Below are 22,678 nucleotides of genomic sequence, written 5' to 3' on the forward strand. Positions count from 1 at the left end.
GTCTCTACACCCCTCCGACCAGGCGGAGGACCTCCAGTTGTCTCCTGAACCCTTCGGGGTGCTACCTGATAACGAATGGACAGGTACTCTTCTATATTCGGTACCTGATACCTCGCCCGCTTCATCCAGCGAGTCCGACCTAGTGTACTCCGAAGCAGAGGTTACCCCCGAGTCTCTGCACTATTCCGACCCGGCGGAGGACCCTCAGTTGTTTTCTGAATCCTCCTGGGTACCACCAGATAACAAGGTAACAGGGACTTTTCTACACCTTGTACCTGATACCTCGCCCATTTCATCCTGTGAGTTTGACAAGATGTACCCCGAAGCAGAGGTTACCCCCGAGTCTCTGCACTCCTCCAACCCGGCGGAGGACTTCCAGTTGTCTCCTGAACCCTCTGGGGTGCTACCTGATAATAAGTGGAGAGAGACTTCCTTGTGTGCTGTTCCTGGTACTCCACCCGTTTCGTCTGTTGCAGAGGATGGCTGGATAGGAGGTAGAATCCTAGCTACCCAGATGAGACCAGTTTCTCCAGTGTACAGTGGAAGTGATCTCCTTGAAGTAAAGGATTGGCCCTCGAATTCCCTGCGGAACATTCTGGTAGGCCTGAAGAAGAGGGGGCGTAAGGGGGGGGGTACTGTAGCATACCTGGCGGCGTCCTTGCAAAGTGGTCCATCTCCCACTGTGCAAGAGCGCGCACTTGATCTCCAGTCCAGGGTGTCTCTCTGGCTTCCCTCCATGCTGTCTGTTTGATTCTGTGTCTGCTGCTTAAGGGCGGCGCCCGATCACTTCCTGCTTTTTGTACCTGCTGCAGGCACACCCCTTGTGCGTCCTCAGCCTATTGCTGTCTATCACCTGGTATTTAAACCAGCTGCCCCAATTAACTGATGCCTGAGCATCTTGCCCTGTCAGTTGGCTTTTGTCTCTGACATGCCAGGTCCTGTCTATGTTACCAGTCTTGCAGTATCTGTTTCCATGTCTGTACTGTGTCCTATCTGTGTACCTTAACCTGCAGTCTGTACTCGTTCCTTGCCTGTTCGTTCCGCCTTCCTGGAGGCTGTATTTCCAGGCCAGTCTGAACACGCTCCTTGCCTGTTCGTCCTGCCTCTCTGGGGGCCGTATTCCCAGACCCGCTCCTGTATCCCGCTGCAGTGTCGGTCTCCTCCGTACACTCAGTTCCAGTCTGAACTCTCTCCTATCTTTTACCTGTTTTTTCTCTATGTCCGTTCCTTTCCTTTTTCTGCAGAGTCTGTACTCGTACCTAACTCCTGCTCATTGTCACTGTACTTCCGTTTGTGGTCCACTCGCTACTTCTCTGCAAGTACCCTGTGGGTATCTGGTTCTGCCTTTCTCTTCTGGTCTGTTCTGTGTGAACAGAGCCTTGTCCACCGCGTCTGCGGTTTTCGCTTTGCTCAGCTCTGTCCACCGCATCTGCGGTTTTCGCTTTGCTCAGCTCTGTCCACCGCGTCTGCGGTTTTCGCTTTGCCCAGCTCTGTCCATCGTGTCTGCGGTTTTCGCTTTGCTCAGCTCTGTCCGCCGCGTCTGCGGTTTTCGCTTTGCTCAGCTCTGTCCGCCGCGTCTGCGGTTTTCGCTTTGCTCAGCTCTGTCCGCCGCGTCTGCGGTTTTCGCTTTGCTCAGCTCTGTCCGCCGCGTCTGCGGTTTTCGCTTTGCTCAGCTCTGTCCGCCGCGTCTGCGGTTTTCGCTTTCCTCAGCTCTGTCCGCCGCGTCTGCGGTTTTCGCTTTGCTCAGCTCTGTTCGCCGCGTCTGCGGTTTTCGCTTTGCTCAGCTCTGTCCGCCGCGTCTGCGGTTTTCGCTTTGCTCAGCTCTGTCCGCCGCGTCTGCGGTTTTCGCTTTGCTCAGCTCTGTCCGCCGCGTCTGCGGTTTTCGCTTTGCTCTGCTCTGTCCACCGCGTCTGCGTTTTTCGCTTTGCTTAGCTCTGTCCACCGCGTCTGCGGTTTCGCTTTGCTCGGCCCTGTCCACCGCGTCTGCGGTTTCGCTTTGCTCGGCCCTGTCCACCGCGTCTGCGGTTTCGAATTTGTCTCCCAGTCTGTACTGGACCTTACTCAGCCTGCGCTCTAGTCTGCCTGTCTCTGTATTCCCCGGTGTGGGTCAACAGCCGTGTCCAGAGTCTGACCTGGAGTAGACCCTGGTTCCTCTGCTCGGTTCCTCCCTGGTGCACTGGCGTCGTATGCCGTCGTGCGACCTTGGTCGGATCAGGCAGATACTTAGTTACGCCCCTCCAGGCACTCTCTGGTTCATGGCACAGTGGAATCACTACATAAACACGCACACGCCAGTCAGTCCGGGCGTGTGCATTACACACGTCTCTTGTAAGGGGCATTAAAAGCGTCTTGTTATACCACTCTGACCTCCACGTCTCTTGTAAGGGGCATGAAATCGTCTTGTTATACCACTCTGACCTCCACGTCTCTTGTAAGGGGCATTAAAATTGTTTTGTTATACCACTCTGACCTCCACGTCTCTTGTAAGGGGCATTAAAATTGTTTTGTTATACCACTCTGACCTCCACGTCTCTTGTAAGGGGCATTAAAAGCATCTTGTTATACCACTCTGACCTCCACTTCTCTTCTGACGGGGCATTAAAAGCGTCTTGTTATACCACTTTGACCTCCACATCTCTTGTAAGGGGCATTAAAAGCGTCTCATTATACAACTCTGACCTCCACGTCTCTTTTAAGGGGCATTAAAAGCGACTTGTTATACCACTCAGACCACCACGTCTCTTGTAAGGGGCATTAAAAGCGTCTTGTTATACCACTCTGACCTCCACGTCTCTTGTAAGGGGCATTAAAAGCATCTTGTTATACCACTCTGAGCTCCAAGTCTCTTGTAAGGGGCATTAAAAGCATCTTGTTATACCACTCTGACCTCCACATGTCTTTTAAGGGGCATTAAAAGCATCTTGTTATACCACTCTGACCTCCACGTCTCTTGTAAGGGGCATTAAAAGCATCTTGTTATACCACTCTGACCTCCACGTCTCTTCTGACGGGCATTAAAAGTGTCTTGTTATACCACTCTGACCTCCAGGTCTCTTGTAAGGGACATTAAAAGCGTCTTGTTATACCACTCTGACCTCCACGTCTCTTCTGACGAGCATTAAAAGCTTCTTGTTATATCACTCTGACCTCCACGTCTCTTGTAACGGGCAATAAAAGCGTCTTGTTATACCACTCTGACCTCCACGTCTCTTGTAAGGGGCATTAAAAGCGTCTTGTTATACCACTCTGACCTCCACGTCTCTTGTAAGGGGCATTAAAAGCGTCTTGTTATATCACTCTGACCTCCACGTCTCTTGTAAGGGGTATTAAAAGCATCTTGTTATACCACTCTGACCTCCATGTCTCTTGTAAGGGGCATTAAAAGCATCTTGTTATAACACTCTGACCTCCACGTCTCTTCTGACGGGCATTAAAAGCGTCTTGTTATACCACTCTGATCTCCACGTCTCTTGTAAGGGGCTTTAAAAGCGTCTTGTTATACCACTCTGACCTCCACGTCTCTTCTGCCGGGCATTAAAAGCGTCTTGTTATAGCACTCTGACCTCCACATCTCTTGTAAGGGGCATTAAAAGCATCTAGTTATACCACTCTGACCTCCACGTCTCTTGTAAGCGGCATTAAAAGCTTCTTGTTATACCACTCTGACCTCCAGGTCTCTTCTGACAGGCATTAAAAGCGGCTTGTTATACCACTCTGACCTCCACATCTCTTGTAAGGGGCATTAACAGCGTCTTGTTATACCATTGTGACCTACACGTCTCTTCTGACCGGCATTAAAAGCGTCTTGTTATACCACTCTGACCTCCACATCTCTTGTAAGGGGCATTAAAAGCATCTTCTTATACCACTCTGACCTCCACGTCTCTTCTGACTGGCATTAAAAGCATCTTGTTATACCACTCTGACCTCCACATCTCTTGTAAGGGGCATTAAAAGCGTCTGTTATACCACGCTGACCTCCACATCTCTTGTAAGGGGCATTAAAAGCGTCTTGTTATACCACTCTGACCTCCACGTCTCTTGTAAGGGGCATGAAATCGTCTTGTTATACCACTCTGACCTCCACGTCTCTTGTAAGGGGCATTAAAAGTGTCTTGTTATACCACGCTTACCTCCACTTCTCTTCTGACGGGGCATTGAAAGAGTCTTGTTATACAACTCTGACCTCCACATCTCTTGTAAGGGGCATTAAAAGAGTCTCGTTATACCACTGTGACCTCCACGTCTCTTGTAAATGGCATTAAAAGCGACTTGTTATACCAGTCTGACCTCCACGTCTCTTGTAAGGGGCATTAAAAGAGTCTTGTTATACCACTCTGACCTCCACGTCTCTTGTAAGGGGCATGAAATTGTATTGTTATACCACTCTGACCTCCACGTCTCTTGTAAGGGGCATTAAAAGTGTCTTGTTATACCACTCTGACCTCCACGTCTGTTGTAAGGGGCATTAAAAGCATCTTGTTATACCACTCTGACCTCCACTTCTCTTCTGACGGGGCATTAAAAACGTCTTTTTTATACCACTTTGACCTCCACATCTCTTGTAAGGGGCATTAAAAGTGTCTCGTTATACCACTCTGACCTCCACGTCTCTTGTAATGGGCATTAAAAGCGACTTGTTATACAACTCTGACCTCCACGTCTCTTGTAAGGGGCATTAAAAGCATCTTGTTATACCACTCTGACCTCCACGTCTCTTGTAAGGGGCCTTAAAAGCATCTTGTTATACCACTCTGAGCTCCACGTCTCTTGTAAGGGGCATTTTAAGCGTCTTGTTATACCACTTTGACCTCCACATGTCTTGTAAGGGGCATTAAAAGCATCTTGTTATACCACTCTGACCTCCACGTCTCTTGTAAGGGGCATTAAAAGCATCTTGTTATACCACTCTGACCTCCACGTCTCTTCTGACGGGCATTAAAAGTGTCTTATTATACCACGCTGACCTCCAGGTCTCTTGTAAGGGACATTAAAAGCGTCTTGTTATACCACTCTGACCTCCACGTCTCTTCTGACGAGCATTAAAAGCGTCTTGTTATATCACTCTGACCTCCACGTCTCTTGTAACGGGCAATAAAAGCGTCTTGTTATACCACTCTGACCTCCACGTCTCTTGTAAGGGGCATTAAAAGCGTCTTGTTATACGACTCTGACCTCCACGTCTCTTGTAAGGGGCATTAAAAGCGTCTTGTTATACCACTCTGACCTCCACGTCTCTTGTAAGGGGCATTAAAAGCATCTTGTTATACCACTCTGACCTCCACGTCTCTTGTAAGGGGCATTAAAAGCATCTTGTTATAACACTCTGACCTCCACGTCTCTTCTGACGGGCATTAAAAGCGTCTTGTTATACCACTCTGACCTCCACGTCTCTTGTAAGGGACATTAAAAGAGTCTTGTTATACCACTCTGACCTCTACATCTCTTCTGACGGGCATTAAAAGCGTCTTGCTATACCACTCTGACCTCACCATCTCTTGTAAGGGGCATTAAAAGCACCTTGTTATACCACTCTGACCTCCATGTCTCTTGTAAGGGGCATTAAAAGCATCTTGTTATACCACTCTGACCTCCACGTCTCTTCTGACTGGCATTAAAAGCATCTTGTTATACCACTCTGACCTCCACATCTCTTGTAAGGGGCATTAACAGCGTCTTGTTATACCATTCTGACCTACACGTCTCTTCTGACCGGCATTAAAAGCGTCTTGTTATACCACTCTGACCTCCACATCTCTTGTAAGGGGCATTAAAAGCGTCTTGTTATACCACTCTGACCTCCACGTCTCTTCTGACTGGCATTAAAAGCATCTTGTTATACCACTCTGACCTCCACATCTCTTGTAAGGGGCATTAAAAGCGTCTGTTATACCACTCTGACCTCCACATCTCTTGTAAGGGGCATTTAAAGCGTCTTGTTATACCACTCTGACCTCCACGTCTCTTGTAAGGGGCATGAAATCGTCTTGTTGTACCACTCTGACCTTCACGTCTCTTGTAAGGGGCATTAAAAGTGTCTTGTTATACCACTCTTACCTCCACTTCTCTTCTGACGGGGCATTGAAAGAGTCTTGTTATACAACTCTGACCTCCACATCTCTTGTAAGGGGCATTAAAAGAGTCTCGTTATACCACTGTGACCTCCACGTCTCTTGTAAATGGCATTAAAAGCGACTTGTTATACCAGTCTGACCTCCACGTCTCTTGTAAGGGGCATTAAAAGCGTCTTGTTATACCACTCTGACCTCCACGTCTCTTGTAAGGGGCATGAAATTGTCTTGTTATACCACTCTGACCTCCACGTCTCATGTAAGGGGCATTAAAAGTGTCTTGTTATACCACTCTGACCTCCACGTCTGTTGTAAGGGGCATTAAAAGCATCTTGTTATACCACTCTGACCTCCACTTCTCTTCTGACGGGGCATTAAAAGCGTCTTTTTATACCACTTTGACCTCCACATCTCTTGTAAGGGGCATTAAAAGTGTCTCGTTATACCACTCTGACCTCCAAGTCTCTTGTAAGGGGCATTAAAAGCGACTTGTTATACCACTCTGACCTCCACGTCTCTTGTATGGGGCATTAAAAGCGTCTTGTTATACCACTCTGACCTCCACGTCTCTTGTAAGGGGCCTTAAAAGCATCTTGTTATACCACTCTGAGCTCCACGTCTCTTGTAAGGGGCATTAAAAGCGTCTTGTTATACCACTTTGACCTCCACATGTCTTGTAAGGGGCATTAAAAGCATCTTGTTATACCACTCTGACCTCCACGTCTCTTGTAAGGGGCATTAAAAGCATCTTGTTATACCACTCTGACCTCCACGTCTCTTCTGACGGGCATTAAAAGTGTCTTGTTATACCACGCTGACCTCCAGGTCTCTTGTAAGGGACATTAAAAGCGTCTTGTTATACCACTCTGACCTCCACGTCTCTTCTGACGAGCATTAAAACCGTCTTGTTATATCACTCTGACCTCCACGTCTCTTGTAAGGGGCATTAAAAGCGTCTTGTTATACCACTCTGACCTCCACGTCTCTTGTAAGGGGCATTAAAAGCGTCTTGTTATACCACTCTGACCTCCACGTCTCTTGTAAGGGGCATTAAAAGCATCTTGTTATACCACCCTGACCTCCACGTCTCTTGTAAGGGGCATTAAAAGCATCTTGTTATAACACTCTGACCTCCACGTCTCTTCTGACGGGCATTAAAAGCGTCTTGTTATACCACTCTGACCTCCACGTCTCTTGTAAGGGACATTAAAAGAGTCTTGTTATACCACTCTGACCTCTACGTCTCTTCTGACGGGCATTAAAAGTGTCTTGCTATACCACTCTGACCTCACCATCTCTTGTAAGGGGCATTAAAAGCACCTTGTTATACCACTCTGACCTCCACGTCTCTTGTAAGGGGCATTAAAAGCATCTTGTTATACCACTCTGACCTCCACGTCTCTTCTGACGGGCATTAAAAGCGTCTTGTTATACCACTCTGACCTCCACATCTCTTGTAAGGGGCTTTAAAAGCGTCTTGTTATACCACTCTGACCTCCAGGTCTCTTCTGACGGGCATTAAAAGCGTCTTGTTATAGCACTCTGACCTCCACATCTCTTGTAAGGGGCATTAAAAGCATCTGTTATACCACTCTAACCTCCACGTCTCTTGTAAGGGGCATTAAAAGCATCTTGTTATATCACTCTGACCTCCACGTCTCTTGTAAAGGGCCTTCAAAGCGTCTTGTTATACCACTCTGACCTCCACGTCTCTTCTGACGGGCATTAAAAGCTTCTTGTTATACCACTCTGACCTCCACATCTCTTGTAAGGGGCATTAAAATCGTCTTGTTATACCACTCTGACCTCCACGTCTCTTCTGACAGGCATTAAAAGCGGCTTGTTATACCACTCTGACCTCCACATCTCTTGTAAGGGGCATTAACAGCGTCTTGTTATACCATTCTGACCTACACGTCTCTTCTGACCGGCATTAAAAGCGTCTTGTTATACCACTCTGACCTCCACATCTCTTGTAAGGGGCATTAAAAGCGTCTTGTTATACCACTCTGACCTCCACGTCTCTTCTGACTGGCATTAAAAGCATCTTGTTATACCACTCTGACCTCCACAACTCTTGTAAGGGGCATTAACCCCTTAAGCCCCGCGGGTGGTTTGCACGTTAATGACCGGGCCAATTTTTACAATTCTGACCACTGTCACTTTATGAGGTAATTACTCTGGAACGCTTCAACGGATCCCCCTGATTCTGAGACTGTTTTTTCGTGACATATTGTACTTCATGTTTCTGGAAAAATTTCTTCGATATCACTTGCGTTTATTTGTGAAAAAAACAGAAATTTGGCGAAAATTTTGAAAATTTAGCAATTTTCAAAATTTGAATTTTTAAGCCCTGAAATCAGAGCGATATGTCACACAAAAGAGTTAATAAATAACATTTCCCACATGTCTACTTTACATCAGCACAATTTTGGAACCAAAATTTTTTTTTTTAGGCAGCTATAAGGGTTAAAAGTTGACCAGCGATTTCTCATTTTTCCAACAAAATTTACAAAACCATTTTTTTAGGGACCACATCACATTTGAAGTCACTTGGAGAGGTCTTTTTGACAGAAAATACCCAAAAGTGACACCATTCTAAAAACTGCACCCCTCAAGGTGCTCAAAACCACATTCAAGAACTTTATTAACCCTTCAGGTGCTTCACAGGAATTTTTTGAATGTGGAAGAAAAAAATGAACATTTAACTTTTTTCACAAAAATGTTACTTTAGACCCAATTTTTTTTATTTTCACAGGGGTAACAAGAAAAAATGGACCCCAAAATTTATTGTGCAATTTCCCCTGGGCACGCAGATACCCAATATTTGGGGAAAAAACACTGTTTGGGCGCACAGCAGGGCTCGGAAGGGAAGGAGCGCCATTTGACTTTTTGATTGTAAAATTTGCTTGAATAATTAGCGGGCGCCATGTTGTGTTTGGAGAGCCCCTGTGTGCCCAAACTTTGGAGCTCCCCCACAAGTGACCCCATTTTGGAAACCAGACCCCCCAAGGCACCTTTATAGATGCATAGTGAGCACTTGGAACACCCAGGTGCTTCACAAATTGATTCGTAAAAATGAAAAAGTGAAAAAAAAAACACTTTTTCATTTTTACGAATCAATTTGTGAAGCACCTAGGGGTTCCAAGTGCTCACTATGCATCTAGATAGGTGCCTTGGGGGGTCTAGTTTCCAAAATGGGGTCACTTGTGGGGGAGCTCCAATGTTTGGACACACAGGGACTCTCTAAATACAACATGGTATCCGCTAACAAATTGAGTGGAAAATCGGCTCAAATTGTTAGCGGACACCACATTGCGTTTGGAGAGCCCCTCTGTGCCCAAACTTTGGAGCTCCCACACAAGTGACCCCATTTTGGAAACTAGACCCAAGAAGGCACCTTTCTAGATGCATAGTGAGCACTTGGAACCCCCAGGTGCTTCACAAATTGATTCGTAAAAATGAAAAAGTGAAAAAAAAAACACTTTTTCATTTTTACGAATCAATTTGTGAAGCACCTAGGGGTTCCAAGTGCTCACTATGCATCTAGATAGGTGCCTTGGGGGGTCTAGTTTCCAAAATGGGGTCACTTGTGGGGGAGCTCCAATGTTTGGGCACACAGGGACTCTCTAAATGCAACATGGTATCCGCTAACAAATTGAATGGAAAATCGGCTCAAATTGTTAGCGGACACCACATTGCGTTTGGAGAGCCCCTCTGTGCCCAAACTTTGGAGCTCCCCCACAAGTGACCCCATTTTGGAAACTAGACCCCCCAAGGCACCTTTCTAGATGCATAGTGAGCACTTGGAACCCCCAGGTGCTTCACAAATTGATTCGTAAAAATGAAAAAGTGAAAAAAAAAACACTTTTTCATTTTTACGAATCAATTTGTGAAGCACCTAGGGGTTCCAAGTGGTCACTATGCATCTAGATAGGTGCCTTGTGGGGTCTAGTTTCCAAAATGGAGTCACTTGTGGGGGCGCTCCAATTTTTGGGCACACAGGGACTCTCCAAATGCAACATGATATCCGCTAACAAATTGAGCCGACAATTTGTTAGCGGATATCATGTTGCATTTGGAGAGTCCCTGTGTGCCCAAACATTGGAGCTCCCCCACAAGTGACCCCATTTTGGAAACTAGACCCCCATGGCACCTATCTAGATTCATAGTGAGCACTTGGAACCCCAAGTGCTTCACAAATTGATTCATAAAAATGAAAAAGTGTTTTTTTTTTCACTTTTTCATTTTTACGAATCAATTTGTGAAGCACCTGGGGGTTCCAAGTGCTCACTATGCATCTAGATAGGTGCCTTGGGGGGTCTAGTTTCCAAAATGGGGTCACTTGTGGGGGAGCTCCAATGTTTGGGCACAGAGGGGCTCTCCAAACGCAACATGGCGTCCACTAACAATTTGAGCCGATTTTCCGTTCAATTTGTTAGCGGACACCATGTCGCGTTTGGAGAGCCCGTGATGTGCCTAAACAGTGGAGCTCCCCCACAAGTGTCCCCATTTTGGAAACTATACCCCTCAAGGATTTTATTAAGGTGTATAGTGAACATTTTGAACCCAGAGGTACGGCACACAATTTGTTTACATTAGGTCATCATATTGAATAAGTTGTCATTATTCTTGAGCGCAAGTGCTCGCTACTTGAGTTTGCATCGGGTACTCAGGTATGCACCATGTACAGCATGTGCTCGAGTGACATGCTCGAGTCCCTGCTCCGCATGTTTCACGGCTATTAGACACCCCAAAAAAAACATGCGGGGATCGCTCGTGCATGGCAGGCAATCCCCGTAAAGTTTTTTGGCCGCGAAGCATATGGGGCAGAGACTCGAGCATGTCACTCAAATACCCACGATACTCAATGCATACCAGAGCACCCGATGCAAACTCAAGTAGCGAGCACTTGCTCTCAACACTAGTCGCCATATCGTCATCTTTTTTTCTTACTTTTGAAAAAAATCCCAACCCCAGCCCTAACCCTAGCACAACCCTAGCCCTAGCACAACCCTAGCCCCAGCACAACCCTAGCCCCAGCACAACCCTAGCCCCAGCACAACCCTAGCTCCAGCACAACCCTAGCCCCAGCACAACCCTAGCCCCAAACCCAGCCCTAACCCTAGCCCAATCCTAACCCAAGAGTTTATTTTTGACGCCGTTCCTTGTGCGGTATAAGTGATTAGACGACTTTATTCTTCGGGTCGGTGTGATTACAGCAATGCCAGAATCATATGGGGATTTTATGACTGACAGCTGTCACACACTAAAAGACGCATTTTTTGTAAAATCTAGTTTTTGCATCGCCATATTTTGAGAGCTATAATTTTTCCAGATTTTGGCAGACAGTCATGTGACGGCTCGTTTTTTGCGGGATGACTTGACGTTGTTATTGGTGCCATTTTCAGGCACGTGACATTTTTTGATCGCTTTCTATTCCGATTTTTGGGAGGCAGAATAAACAAAAACCAACAATTCAGGAATTGTTTTTTTTTTTTTTTTTTATTCTGTTCCGCGTGTGGTAAAATTGATGAGGTAGCTTTATTCTTCGGGTCAGTACGTTTATAGCGGTACCACATTTGTATCATTTTTCTATGTTTTGGCGCTTATACACAATAAAAGCTATTTTATAGAAAAAAATATTTTTTAGCATCGCTTTGTTCTGAGAGCTATAACTTTTTTATTTTCCGGCTAATGGAGCTGTTTGGCAGCTTGTTTTTTGCGAGATGAGATGACGTTTTTAGCGGTATCATTTTTATTTATACGCGTCTTTTTGATCGCGTGTTATTCCACTTTTTGTTTGGCGGTATGGTGATAAAGCATTGTTTTTTGCTTCGTTTTTTTTTTTTTTTTTACCGTGTTCACTGAAGGGGTTAACTAGTGGGACAGTTTTATAGGTCAGGTTGTTCCGGACGCGGCGATACCAAATATGTGTACTTTTATTGTTTTTTTTTTATTTTTTTTATAATAATATTTATTGATGAGTACATTATATTTTTATTTTTGGTGTATTATTTTTTTTATTTTTTTATAATATTTTTGCACATTTTTTTTTTTTTTTTTTTCACTTTCACACAGTTTATACACTTTATTACTTTGTCCCACTCTGGGACTTTCACTTTTTTTTTCTGATAGCCTGCATGGCACAGGAATGAAGCACCATCCCTATGCCATGAAGGCTGTCAGAAGTGCACAGTGTGAAGATTGCTTGGAGATGCACTGCGCATGCCCAAGCAATCTTCCTGCTCTCTGGTGACCCGGATGTTGTCATGACGAAATCGGGTCGTCATGGCAACACCCGGGAAGCCTTTGCAGACTGCGCTGGAAGCCGGAAGAGGAGGTGAGTATCGCCGATCACCTCCCCTTGGCCCCGCAATGCCGTGATCGACTTCGATCGACTTCGATCGCAGCATCGCGGGGGTTAATGTGCTGGGAGCGGTGCAGGACCGCTCCCTGCACATAGTACCGGGTGTCAGCTGTGACAATCAGCTGACACCCGGCGGCGATCGCGCCCGCACAGCCTGTGTGCGCACGCGATCACCATGACGTACTAATACGGGTCTGGCTCTTAAGTCCCAGGGCACAGACGCGTATTAGTACGTCAGATGTTATTAAGGGGTTAAAAGCGTCTTTTTATACCACTCTGACCTCCACGTCTCTTGTAAGGGGCATGAAATCGTCTTGTTATACCACTCTGACCTCCACGTCTCTTGTAAGGGGCATTAAAAGTGTCTTGTTATACCACTCTGACCTCCACTTCTCTTCTGACGGGGCATTGAAAGCGTCTTGTTATACCACTCTGACCTCCACGTCTCTTGTAAGGGGCATTAAAAGCGTCTCGTTATACCACTCTGACCTCCACGTCTCTTGTAAGGGGCATTAAAAGCGACTTGATGTACCACTCTGACCTCCACGTCTCTTGTAAGAGGCATTAAAAGCGTCTTGTTATACCACTCTGACCTCCACGTCTCTTGTAAGGGGCATTAGTAGCATCTTGTTATACCACTCTGAGCTCCACGTCTCTTGTAAGGGGCATTAAAAGCGTCTTGTTATACCACTCTGACCTCCACATGTCTTGTAAGGGGCATTAAAACCATCTTGTTATACCACTCTGACCTCCACGTCTCTTGTATGGGGCATTGAAAGCATCTGGTTATTCCACTCTGACCTCCACGTCTCTTGTAAGGGGCATTAAAAGCGTCTTGTTATACCACGCTGACCTCCACGTCTCATGTAAGGGGCATTAAAAGCATCTTGTTATAACACTCTGACCTCCACGTCCCTTCTGACGGGCATTAAAAGCGTCTTGTTATACCACTCTGACCTCCACGTCTCATGTAAGGGACATTAAAAGAGTCTTGTTATACCACTCTGACCTCCACGTTTCTTCTGACGGGCATTAAAAGTGTCTTGTTATACCACTCTGACCTCCACGTATCTTGTAAGGGGCATTAAAAACATCTTGTTATAACACTCTTACCTCCACGTCTCTTCTGACGGGCATTAAAAGCGTCTTGTTATACCACTCTGACCTCCACTTCTCTTGAAATGCACATTAAAAGAGTCTTGTTATACCACTCTGACCTCCATGTCTCTTCTGACGGGCATTAAAAGCATCTTGTTATACCACTCTGACCTCCACATCTCTTGTAAGGGGCATTAAAAGCACCTTGTTATACCACTCTGACCTCCACGTCTCTTGTAAGGGGCATTAAAAGCATCTTGTTTTACCACTCTGACCTCCACGTCTCTTCTGACGGGCATTAAAAGCGTCTTGTTATACCACTCTGACCTCCACATCTCTTGTAAGGGGCATTAAAAGCACCTTGTTATACCACTGTGACCTCCACTTCTCTTGTAAGGGGCATTAAAAGCATCTTGTTTTACCACTCTGACCTCCACGTCTCTTCTGACGGGCATTAAAAGCGTCTTGTTATACCACTCTGACCTCCACATCTCTTGTAAGGGGCATTAAAAGCATCTTGTTATACCACTTTAACCTCCACGTCTCTTGTAAGGGGCATTAAAAGCATCTTGTTATACCACTCTGACCTCCACGTCTCTTGTAAAGGGCATTCAAAGCGTCTTGTTATACCACTCTGACCTCCACGTCTCTTCTGACGGGCATTAAAAGCGTCTTGTTATACCACTCTGACCTCCACATCTCTTGTAAGGGGCATTAAAAGTGTCTTGTTACACCACTCTGACCTCCTCGTCTCTTCTGACGGGCATTAAAAGCGTCTTGTTATACCACTCTGACCTCCACATCTCTTGTAAGGGGCATTAAAAGCACCTTGTTATACCACTGTGACCTCCACGTCTCTTGAAAGGGGCATTAAAAGCATCTTGTTTTACCACTCTGACCTCCACGTCTCTTCTGACGGGCATTAAAAGCGTCTTGTTATACCACTCTGACCTCCACATCTCTTGTAAGTGGTATTAAAAGCGTCTTGTTATACCACTCTGACCTCCACGTCTCTTTTGACGGGCATTAAAAGCATCTTGTTATACCACTCTGACCTCCACATCTCTTGTAAGGGGCATTAAAAGCATCTTGTTATACCACTTTAACCTCCACGTCTCTTGTAAGGGGCATTAAAAGTATCTTGTTATACCACTCTGACCTCCACGTCTCTTGTAAAGGGCATTCAAAGCGTCTTGTTATACCACTCTGACCTCCACGTCTCTTCTGACGGGCATTAAAAGCGTCTTGTTATACCACTCTGACCTCCACATCTCTTGTAAGGGGCATTAAAAGTGTCTTGTTACACCACTCTGACCTCCTCGTCTCTTCTGACGGGCATTCAAAGCGTCTTGTTATACCACTCTGACCTCCACATCTCTTGTAAGGGGCATTAAAAGCATCTAGTTATACCACTCTGACCTCCACGTCTCTTGTGAGGGGCATTTAAAGCGTCTTGTAATACCACTCTGACCTCCACGTCTCTTCTGACTGGCCTTAAAAGCGTCTTGTTATACCACTCTGACCTCCACATCTCTTGTAAAATGCATTAAAAGCGTCTTGTTATACCACTCTGACCTCCACGTCTCTTGTAAGGGGCATGAAATCGTCTTGTTATACCACTCTGACCTCCACGTCTCTTGTAAGGGGCATTAAAAGTGTCTTGTTATAACACTCTGACCTCCACTTCTCTTCTGACGGGGCATTAAAAGCGTCTTGTTATACCTCTCTGACCTCAACATCTCTTGTAAGGGGCATTAAAAGCGTCTCGTTATACCACTCCGACCTCCACGTCTCTTGTAAGGGGCATTAAAAGCGACTTGATATACCACTCTGACCTCCACGTCTCTTGTAAGGGGCATTAAAAGCGTCTTGTTATACCACTCTGACCTCCACTTCTCTTGTAAGGGGCATTAGTAGCATCTTGTTATACCACTCTGAGCTCCACGTCTCTTGTAAGGGGCATTAAAAGTGTCTTGTTATACCACTCTGACCTCCACATGTCTTGTAAGGGGCATTAAAAGCATCTTGTTATACCACTCGGACCTCCACGTCTCTTGTAAGGGGCTTTAAAAGCATCTGGTTATACCACTCTGACCTCCACGTCTCTTCTGACAGGCATTTAAAGCGTCTTGTTATACCACTCTGACCTCCACGTCTCTTGTAAGGGGCATTAAAAGCGTCTTGTTATACCACTCTGACCTCCACATGTCTTGTAAGGGGCATTAAAAGCATCTTGTTATACCACTCTGACCTCCACGTCTCTTGTAAAGGGCATTGAAAGCATCTGGTTATTCCACTCTGACCTCCACGTCTCTTGTAAGGGGCATTAAAAGCGTCTTGTTATACCACGCTGACCTCCACATCTCTTGTAAGGGGCATTAAAAGCATCGTGTTATAACACTCTGACCTCCACGTCTCTTCTGACAGGCATTAAAAGCGTCTTGTTATACCACTCTGACCTCCACGTCTCTTGTAAGGGACATTAAAAGAGTCTTGTTATACCACTCTGACCTCCACGTCTCTTCTGACGGGCATTAAAAGCGTCTTGTTATACCACTCTGACCTCCACATATCTTGTAAGGGGCATTAAAAGCATATTGTTATAACACTCTTACCTCCACGTCTCTTCTGACGGGCATTAAAAGCGTCTTGTTATACCACTCTGACCTCCACATCTCTTGTAAGGCACATTAAAAGAGTCTTGTTATACCACTCTGACCTCCATGTCTCTTCTGACGGGCATTAAAATCGTCTTGTTATACCACTCTGACCTCCACATCTCTTGTAAGGGGCATTAAAAGCACCTTGTTATACCACTCTGACCTCCACATCTCTTGTAAGGGGCATTAAAAGCGTCTTGTTATACCACTCTGACCTCCACGTCTCTTTTGACGGGCATTAAAAGCATCTTGTTATACCACTCTGACCTCCACATCTCTTGTAAGGGGCATTAAAAGCATTTTGTTATACCACTTTAACCTCCACGTCTCTTGTAAGGGCATTAAAAGCATCTTGTTATACCACTCTGACCTCCACGTCTCTTGTAAAGGGCATTCAAAGCGTCTTGTTATACCACTCTGACCTCCACGTCTCTTCTGACGGGCATTAAAAGCGTCTTGTTATACCACTCTGACCTCCACATCTCTTGTAAGGGGCATTAAAAGTGTCTTGTTACACCACTCTGACCTCCTCGTCTCTTCTGACGGGCATTCAAAGCGTCTTGTTATACCACTCTGACCTCCACATCTCTTGTAAGGGGCATTAAAAGCATCTAGTTATACCACTCTGACCTCCACGTCTCTTGTGAGGGGCATTTAAAGCGTCTTGTTATACCACTCTGACCTCCACGTCTCTTCTGACTGGCCTTAAAAGCGTCTTGTTATACCACTCTGACCTCCACATCTCTTGTAAAAGGCATTAAAAGCGTCTTGTTATACCACTCTGACCTCCACGTCTCTTGTAAGGGGCATGAAATCGTCTTGTTATACCACTCTGACCTCCACGTCTCTTGTAAGGGGCATTAAAAGTGTCTTGTTATACCACTCTGACCTCCACTTCTCTTGCAAGGGGCATTCAAAGCGTCTCGTTATACCACTCTGACCTCCACGTCTCTTGTAAGGGGCATTAAAAGCGACTTGATATACCACTCTGACCTCCACGTCTCTTGTAAGGGGCATTAAAAGCGTCTTGTTATACCACTCTGACCTCCACTTCTCTTGTAAGGGGCATTAGTAGCATCTTGTTATACCACTCTGAGCTCCACGTCTCTTGTAAGGGGCATTAAAAGCGTCTTGTTATACCACTCTGACCTCCACATGTCTTGTAAGGGGCATTAAAAGCATCTTGTTATACCACTCTGACCTCCACATCTCTTGTAAGTGGCATTAAAAGCGTCTTGTTATACCACTCTGACCTCCACGTCTCTTTTGACGGGCATTAAAAGCATCTTGTTATAACACTCTGACCTCCACATCTCTTGTAAGGGGCATTAAAAGCATCTTGTTATACCACTTTAACCTCCACGTCTCTTGTAAGGGGCATTAAAAGCATCTTGTTATACCACTCTGACCTCCACGTCTCTTGTAAAGGGCATTCAAAGCGTCTTGTTATACCACTCTGACCTCCACGTCTCTTCTGACGGGCATTAAAAGCGTCTTGTTATACCACTCTGACCTCCACATCTCTTGTAAGGGGCATTAAAAGTGTCTTGTTACACCACTCTGACCTCCTCGTCTCTTCTGACGGGCATTCAAAGCGTCTTGTTATACCACTCTGACCTCCACATCTCTTGTAAGGGGCATTAAAAGCATCTAGTTATACCACTCTGACCTCCACGTCTCTTGTGAGGGGCATTTAAAGCGTCTTGTTATACCACTCTGACCTCCACGTCTCTTCTGACTGGCCTTAAAAGCGTCTTGTTATACCACTCTGACCTCCACATCTCTTGTAAAAGGCATTAAAAGCGTCTGGTTATACCACTCTGACCTCCACGTCTCTTGTAAGGGGCATGAAATCGTCTTGTTATACCAATCTGACCTCCACGTCTCTTGTAAGGGGCATTAAAAGTGTCTTGTTATACCACTCTGACCTCCACTTCTCTTCTGACGGGGCATTAAAAGCGTCTTGTTATACCTCTCTGACCTCAACATCTCTTGTAAGGGGCATTAAAAGCGTCTCGTTATACCACTCTGACCTCCACGTCTCTTGTAAGGGGCATTAAAAGCGACTTGATATACCACTCTGACCTCCACGTCTCTTGTAAGGGGCATTAAAAGCGTCTTGTTATACCACTCTGACCTCCACTTCTCTTGTAAGGGGCATTAGTAGCATCTTGTTATACCACTCTGAGCTCCACGTCTCTTGTAAGGGGCATTAAAAGTGTCTTGTTATACCACTCTGACCTCCACATGTCTTGTAAGGGGCATTAAAAGCATCTTGTTATACCACTCTGACCTCCACGTCTCTTGTAAGGGGCATTAAAAGCATCTGGTTATACCACTCTGACCTCCACGTCTCTTGTAAGGGGCATTAAAAGCGTCTTGTTATACCACTCTGACCTCCACATGTCTTGTAAGGGGCATTAAAAGCATCTTGTTATACCACTCTGACCTCCACGTCTCTTGTAAGGGGCATTGAAAGCATCTGGTTATTCCACTCTGACCTCCACGTCTCTAGTAAGGGGCATTAAAAGCGTCTTGTTATACCACGCTGACCTCCACGTCTCTTGTAGGGGGCATTAAAAGCATCTTGTTATAACACTCTGACCTCCACGTCTCTTCTGACGGGCATTAAAAGCGTCTTGTTATACCACTCTGACCTCCACGTCTCTTGTAAGGGACATTAAAAGAGCCTTGTTATACCACTCTGACCTCCACGTCTCTTCTGACGGGCATTAAAAGCGTCTTGTTATACCACTCTGACCTCCACATATCTTGTAAGGGGCATTAAAAGCATCTTGTTATAACACTCTTTCCTCCACGTCTCTTCTGACGGGCATTAAAAGCATCTTGTTATACCACTCTGACCTCCACGTCTCTTGTAAGGCACATTAAAAGAGTCTTGTTATACCACTCTGACCTCCATGTCTCTTCTGACGGGCATTAAAATCGTCTTGTTATACCACTCTGACCTCCACATCTCTTGTAAGGGGCATTAAAAGCACCTTGTTATACCACTCTGACCTCCAAGTCTCTTGTAAGGGGCATTAAAAGCATCTTGTTTTACCACTCTGACCTCCACGTCTCTTCTGACGGGCATTAAAAGCGTCTTGTTATACCACTCTGACCTCCACATCTCTTGTAAGGGGCATTAAAAGCACCTTGTTATACCACTGTGACCTCCACGTCTCTTGTAAGGGGCATTAAAAGCATCTTGTTTTACCACTCTGACCTCCACGTCTCTTGTAAAGGGCATTCAAAGCGTCTTGTTATACCACTCTGACCTCCACATCTCTTGTAAGGGGCATTAAAAGTGTCTTGTTACACCACTCTGACCTCCTCGTCTCTTCTGACGGGCATTCAAAGCGTCTTGTTATACCACTCTGACCTCCACATCTCTTGTAAGGGGCATTAAAAGCATCTAGTTATACTACTCTGACCTCCACGTCTCTTGTGAGGGGCATTTAAAGCGTCTTGTTATACCACTCTGACCTCCACGTCTCTTCTGACTGGCCTTAAAAGCGTCTTGTTATACCACTCTGACCTCCACATCTCTTGTAAAAGGCATTAAAAGCGTCTTGTTATACCACTCTGACCTCCACGTCTCTTGTAAAGGGCATGAAATCGTCTTGTTATACCACTCTGACCTCCACGTCTCTTGTAAGGGGCATTAAAAGTGTATTGTTATACCATTCTGACCTCCACTTCTCTTGCAAGGAGCATTAAAAGCGTCTCGTTATACCACTCTGACCTCCGCGTCTCTTGTAAGGGGCATTAAAAGCGACTTGATATACCACTCTGACCTCCATGTCTCTTGTAAGGGGCATTAAAAGCGTCTTGTTATACCACTCTGACCTCCACTTCTCTTGTAAGGGGCATTAGTAGCATCTTGTTATACCACTCTGAGCTCCACGTCTCTTGTAAGGGGCATTAAAAGCGTCTTGTTATACCACTCTGACCTCCACATGTCTTGCAAGGGGCATTAAAAGCATCTTGTTATACCACTCTGACCTCCACGTCTCTTGTAAGGGGCATTAAAAGGATCTGGTTATACCACTCTGACCTCCACGCCTCTTCTGACGGGCATTAAAAGCGTCTTGTTATACCACTCTGACCTCCACGTCTCTTCTGACGGGCATTAAAAGCGTCTTGTTATACCACTCTGACCTACACATCTCTTGTAAGGGGCATTAAAAGCACCTTGTTATACCACTGTGACCTCCACGTCTCTTGTAAGGGGCATTAAAAGTATCTTGTTTTACCACTCTGACCTCCACGTCTCTTCTGACGGGCATTAAAAGCGTCTTGTTATACTACTCTGACCTCCACATCTCTTGTAAGGGGCATTAAAAGCGTCTTGTTATACAACTCTGACCTCCACGTCTCTTTTGACGGGCATTAAAGCATCTTGTTATACCACTCTGACCTCCACATCTCTTCTAAGGGGCATTAAAATCATCTTGTTATACCACTTTAACCTCCACGTCTCTTGTAAGGGGCATTAAAAGCATCTTGTTATACCACTCTGACCTCCACGTCTCTTGTAAAGGGCATTCAAAGCGTCTTGTTATACCACTCTGACCTCCACGTCTCTTCTGACGGGCATTAAAAGCGTCTTGTTATACCACTCTGACCTCCACATCTCTTGTAAGGGGCATTAAAAGTGTCTTGTTACACCACTCTGACCTCCTCGTCTCTTCTGACGGGCATTCAAAGCGTCTTTTTATACCACTCTGACCTCCACATCTCTTGTAAGGGGCATTAAAAGCATCTAGTTATACCACTCTGACCTCCACGTCTCTTGTGAGGGGCATTTAAAGCGTCTTGTTATACCACTCTGACCTCCACGTCTCTTCTGACTGGCCTTAAAAGCGTCTTGTTATACCACTCTGACCTCCACATCTCTTGTAAAAGGCATTAAAATCGTCTTGTTATACCACTCTGACCTCCACGTCTCTTGTAAGGGGCATGAAATCGTCTTGTTATACCACTCTGACCTCCACGTCTCTTGTAAGGGGCAATAAAAGTGTCTTGTTATACCACTCTGACCTCCACTTCTCTTGCAAGGGGCATTAAAAGCGTCTCGTTATACCACTCTGACCTCCACGTCTCTTGTAAGGGGCATTAAAAGCGACTTGATATACCACTCTGACCTCCACGTCTCTTGTAAGGGGCATTAAAAGCATCTTGTTATACCACTCTGACCTCCACTTCTCTTGTAAGGGGCATTAAAAGCGTCTTGTTATACCACTCTGACCTCCACGTCTCTTGTAAGGGGCATTAAAAGCGTCTTGTTATACCACTCTGACCTCCACATGTCTTGTAAGGGGCATTAAAAGCATCTTGTTATACCACTTTAACCTCCACGTCTCTTGTAAGGGCATTAAAAGCATCTTGTTATACCACTCTGACCTCCACGTCTCTTCTGACGGGCATTCAAAGCGTCTTGTTATACCACTCTGACCTCCACGTCTCTTCTGACGGGCATTAAAAGCGTCTTGTTATACCACTCTGACCTCCACATCTCTTCTGACGGGCATTAAAAGTGTCTTGTTACACCACTCTGACCTCCTCGTCTCTTCTGACGGGCATTCAAAGCGTCTTGTTATACCACTCTGACCTCCACCTCTCTTGTGGGGGGCATTAAAAGCGTCTTGTTATACCAATATGACCTCCACGTCTCTTGTAAGGGGCATTAAAAGCGTCTTGTTATACCACTCTGACCTCCACATGTCTTGTAAGGGGCATTAAAAGCATCTTGTTATACCACTCTGACCTCCACGTCTCTTGTAAGGGGCATTGAAAGCATCTGGTTATTCCACTCTGACCTCCACGTCTCTAGTAAGGGGCATTAAAAGCGTCTTGTTATACCACACTGACCTCCACGTCTCTTGTAGGGGGCATTAAAAGCATCTTGTTATAACACTCTGACCTCCACGTCTCTTCTGACGGGCATTAAAAGCGTCTTGTTATACCACTCTGACCTCCACGTCTCTTGTAAGGGACATTAAAAGAGTCTTGTTATACCACTCTGACCTCCACGTCTCTTCTGACGGGCATTAAAAGCGTCTTGTTATACCACTCTGACCTCCACATATCTTGTAAGGGGCATTAAAAGCATCTTGTTATAACACTCTTTCCTCCACGTCTCTTCTGACGGGCATTAAAAGCATCTTGTTATACCACTCTGACCTCCACGTCTCTTGTAAGGCACATTAAAAGAGTCTTGTTATACCACTCTGACCTCCATGTCTCTTCTGACGGGCATTAAAATCGTCTTGTTATACCACTCTGACCTCCACATCTCTTGTAAGGGGCATTAAAAGCACCTTGTTATACCACTCTGACCTCCAAGTCTCTTGTAAGGGGCATTAAAAGCATCTTGTTTTACCACTCTGACCTCCACGTCTCTTCTGACGGGCATTAAAAGCGTCTTGTTATACCACTCTGACCTCCACATCTCTTGTAAGGGGCATTAAAAG

The sequence above is a fragment of the Phyllobates terribilis genome, unplaced genomic scaffold, assembly GCF_046119375.1.
Source record: "Phyllobates terribilis strain yellow unplaced genomic scaffold, ASM4611937v1 Scaffold_1__5_contigs__length_1240528914, whole genome shotgun sequence".
In the NCBI taxonomy this organism is placed as follows: domain Eukaryota; kingdom Metazoa; phylum Chordata; class Amphibia; order Anura; family Dendrobatidae; genus Phyllobates; species Phyllobates terribilis.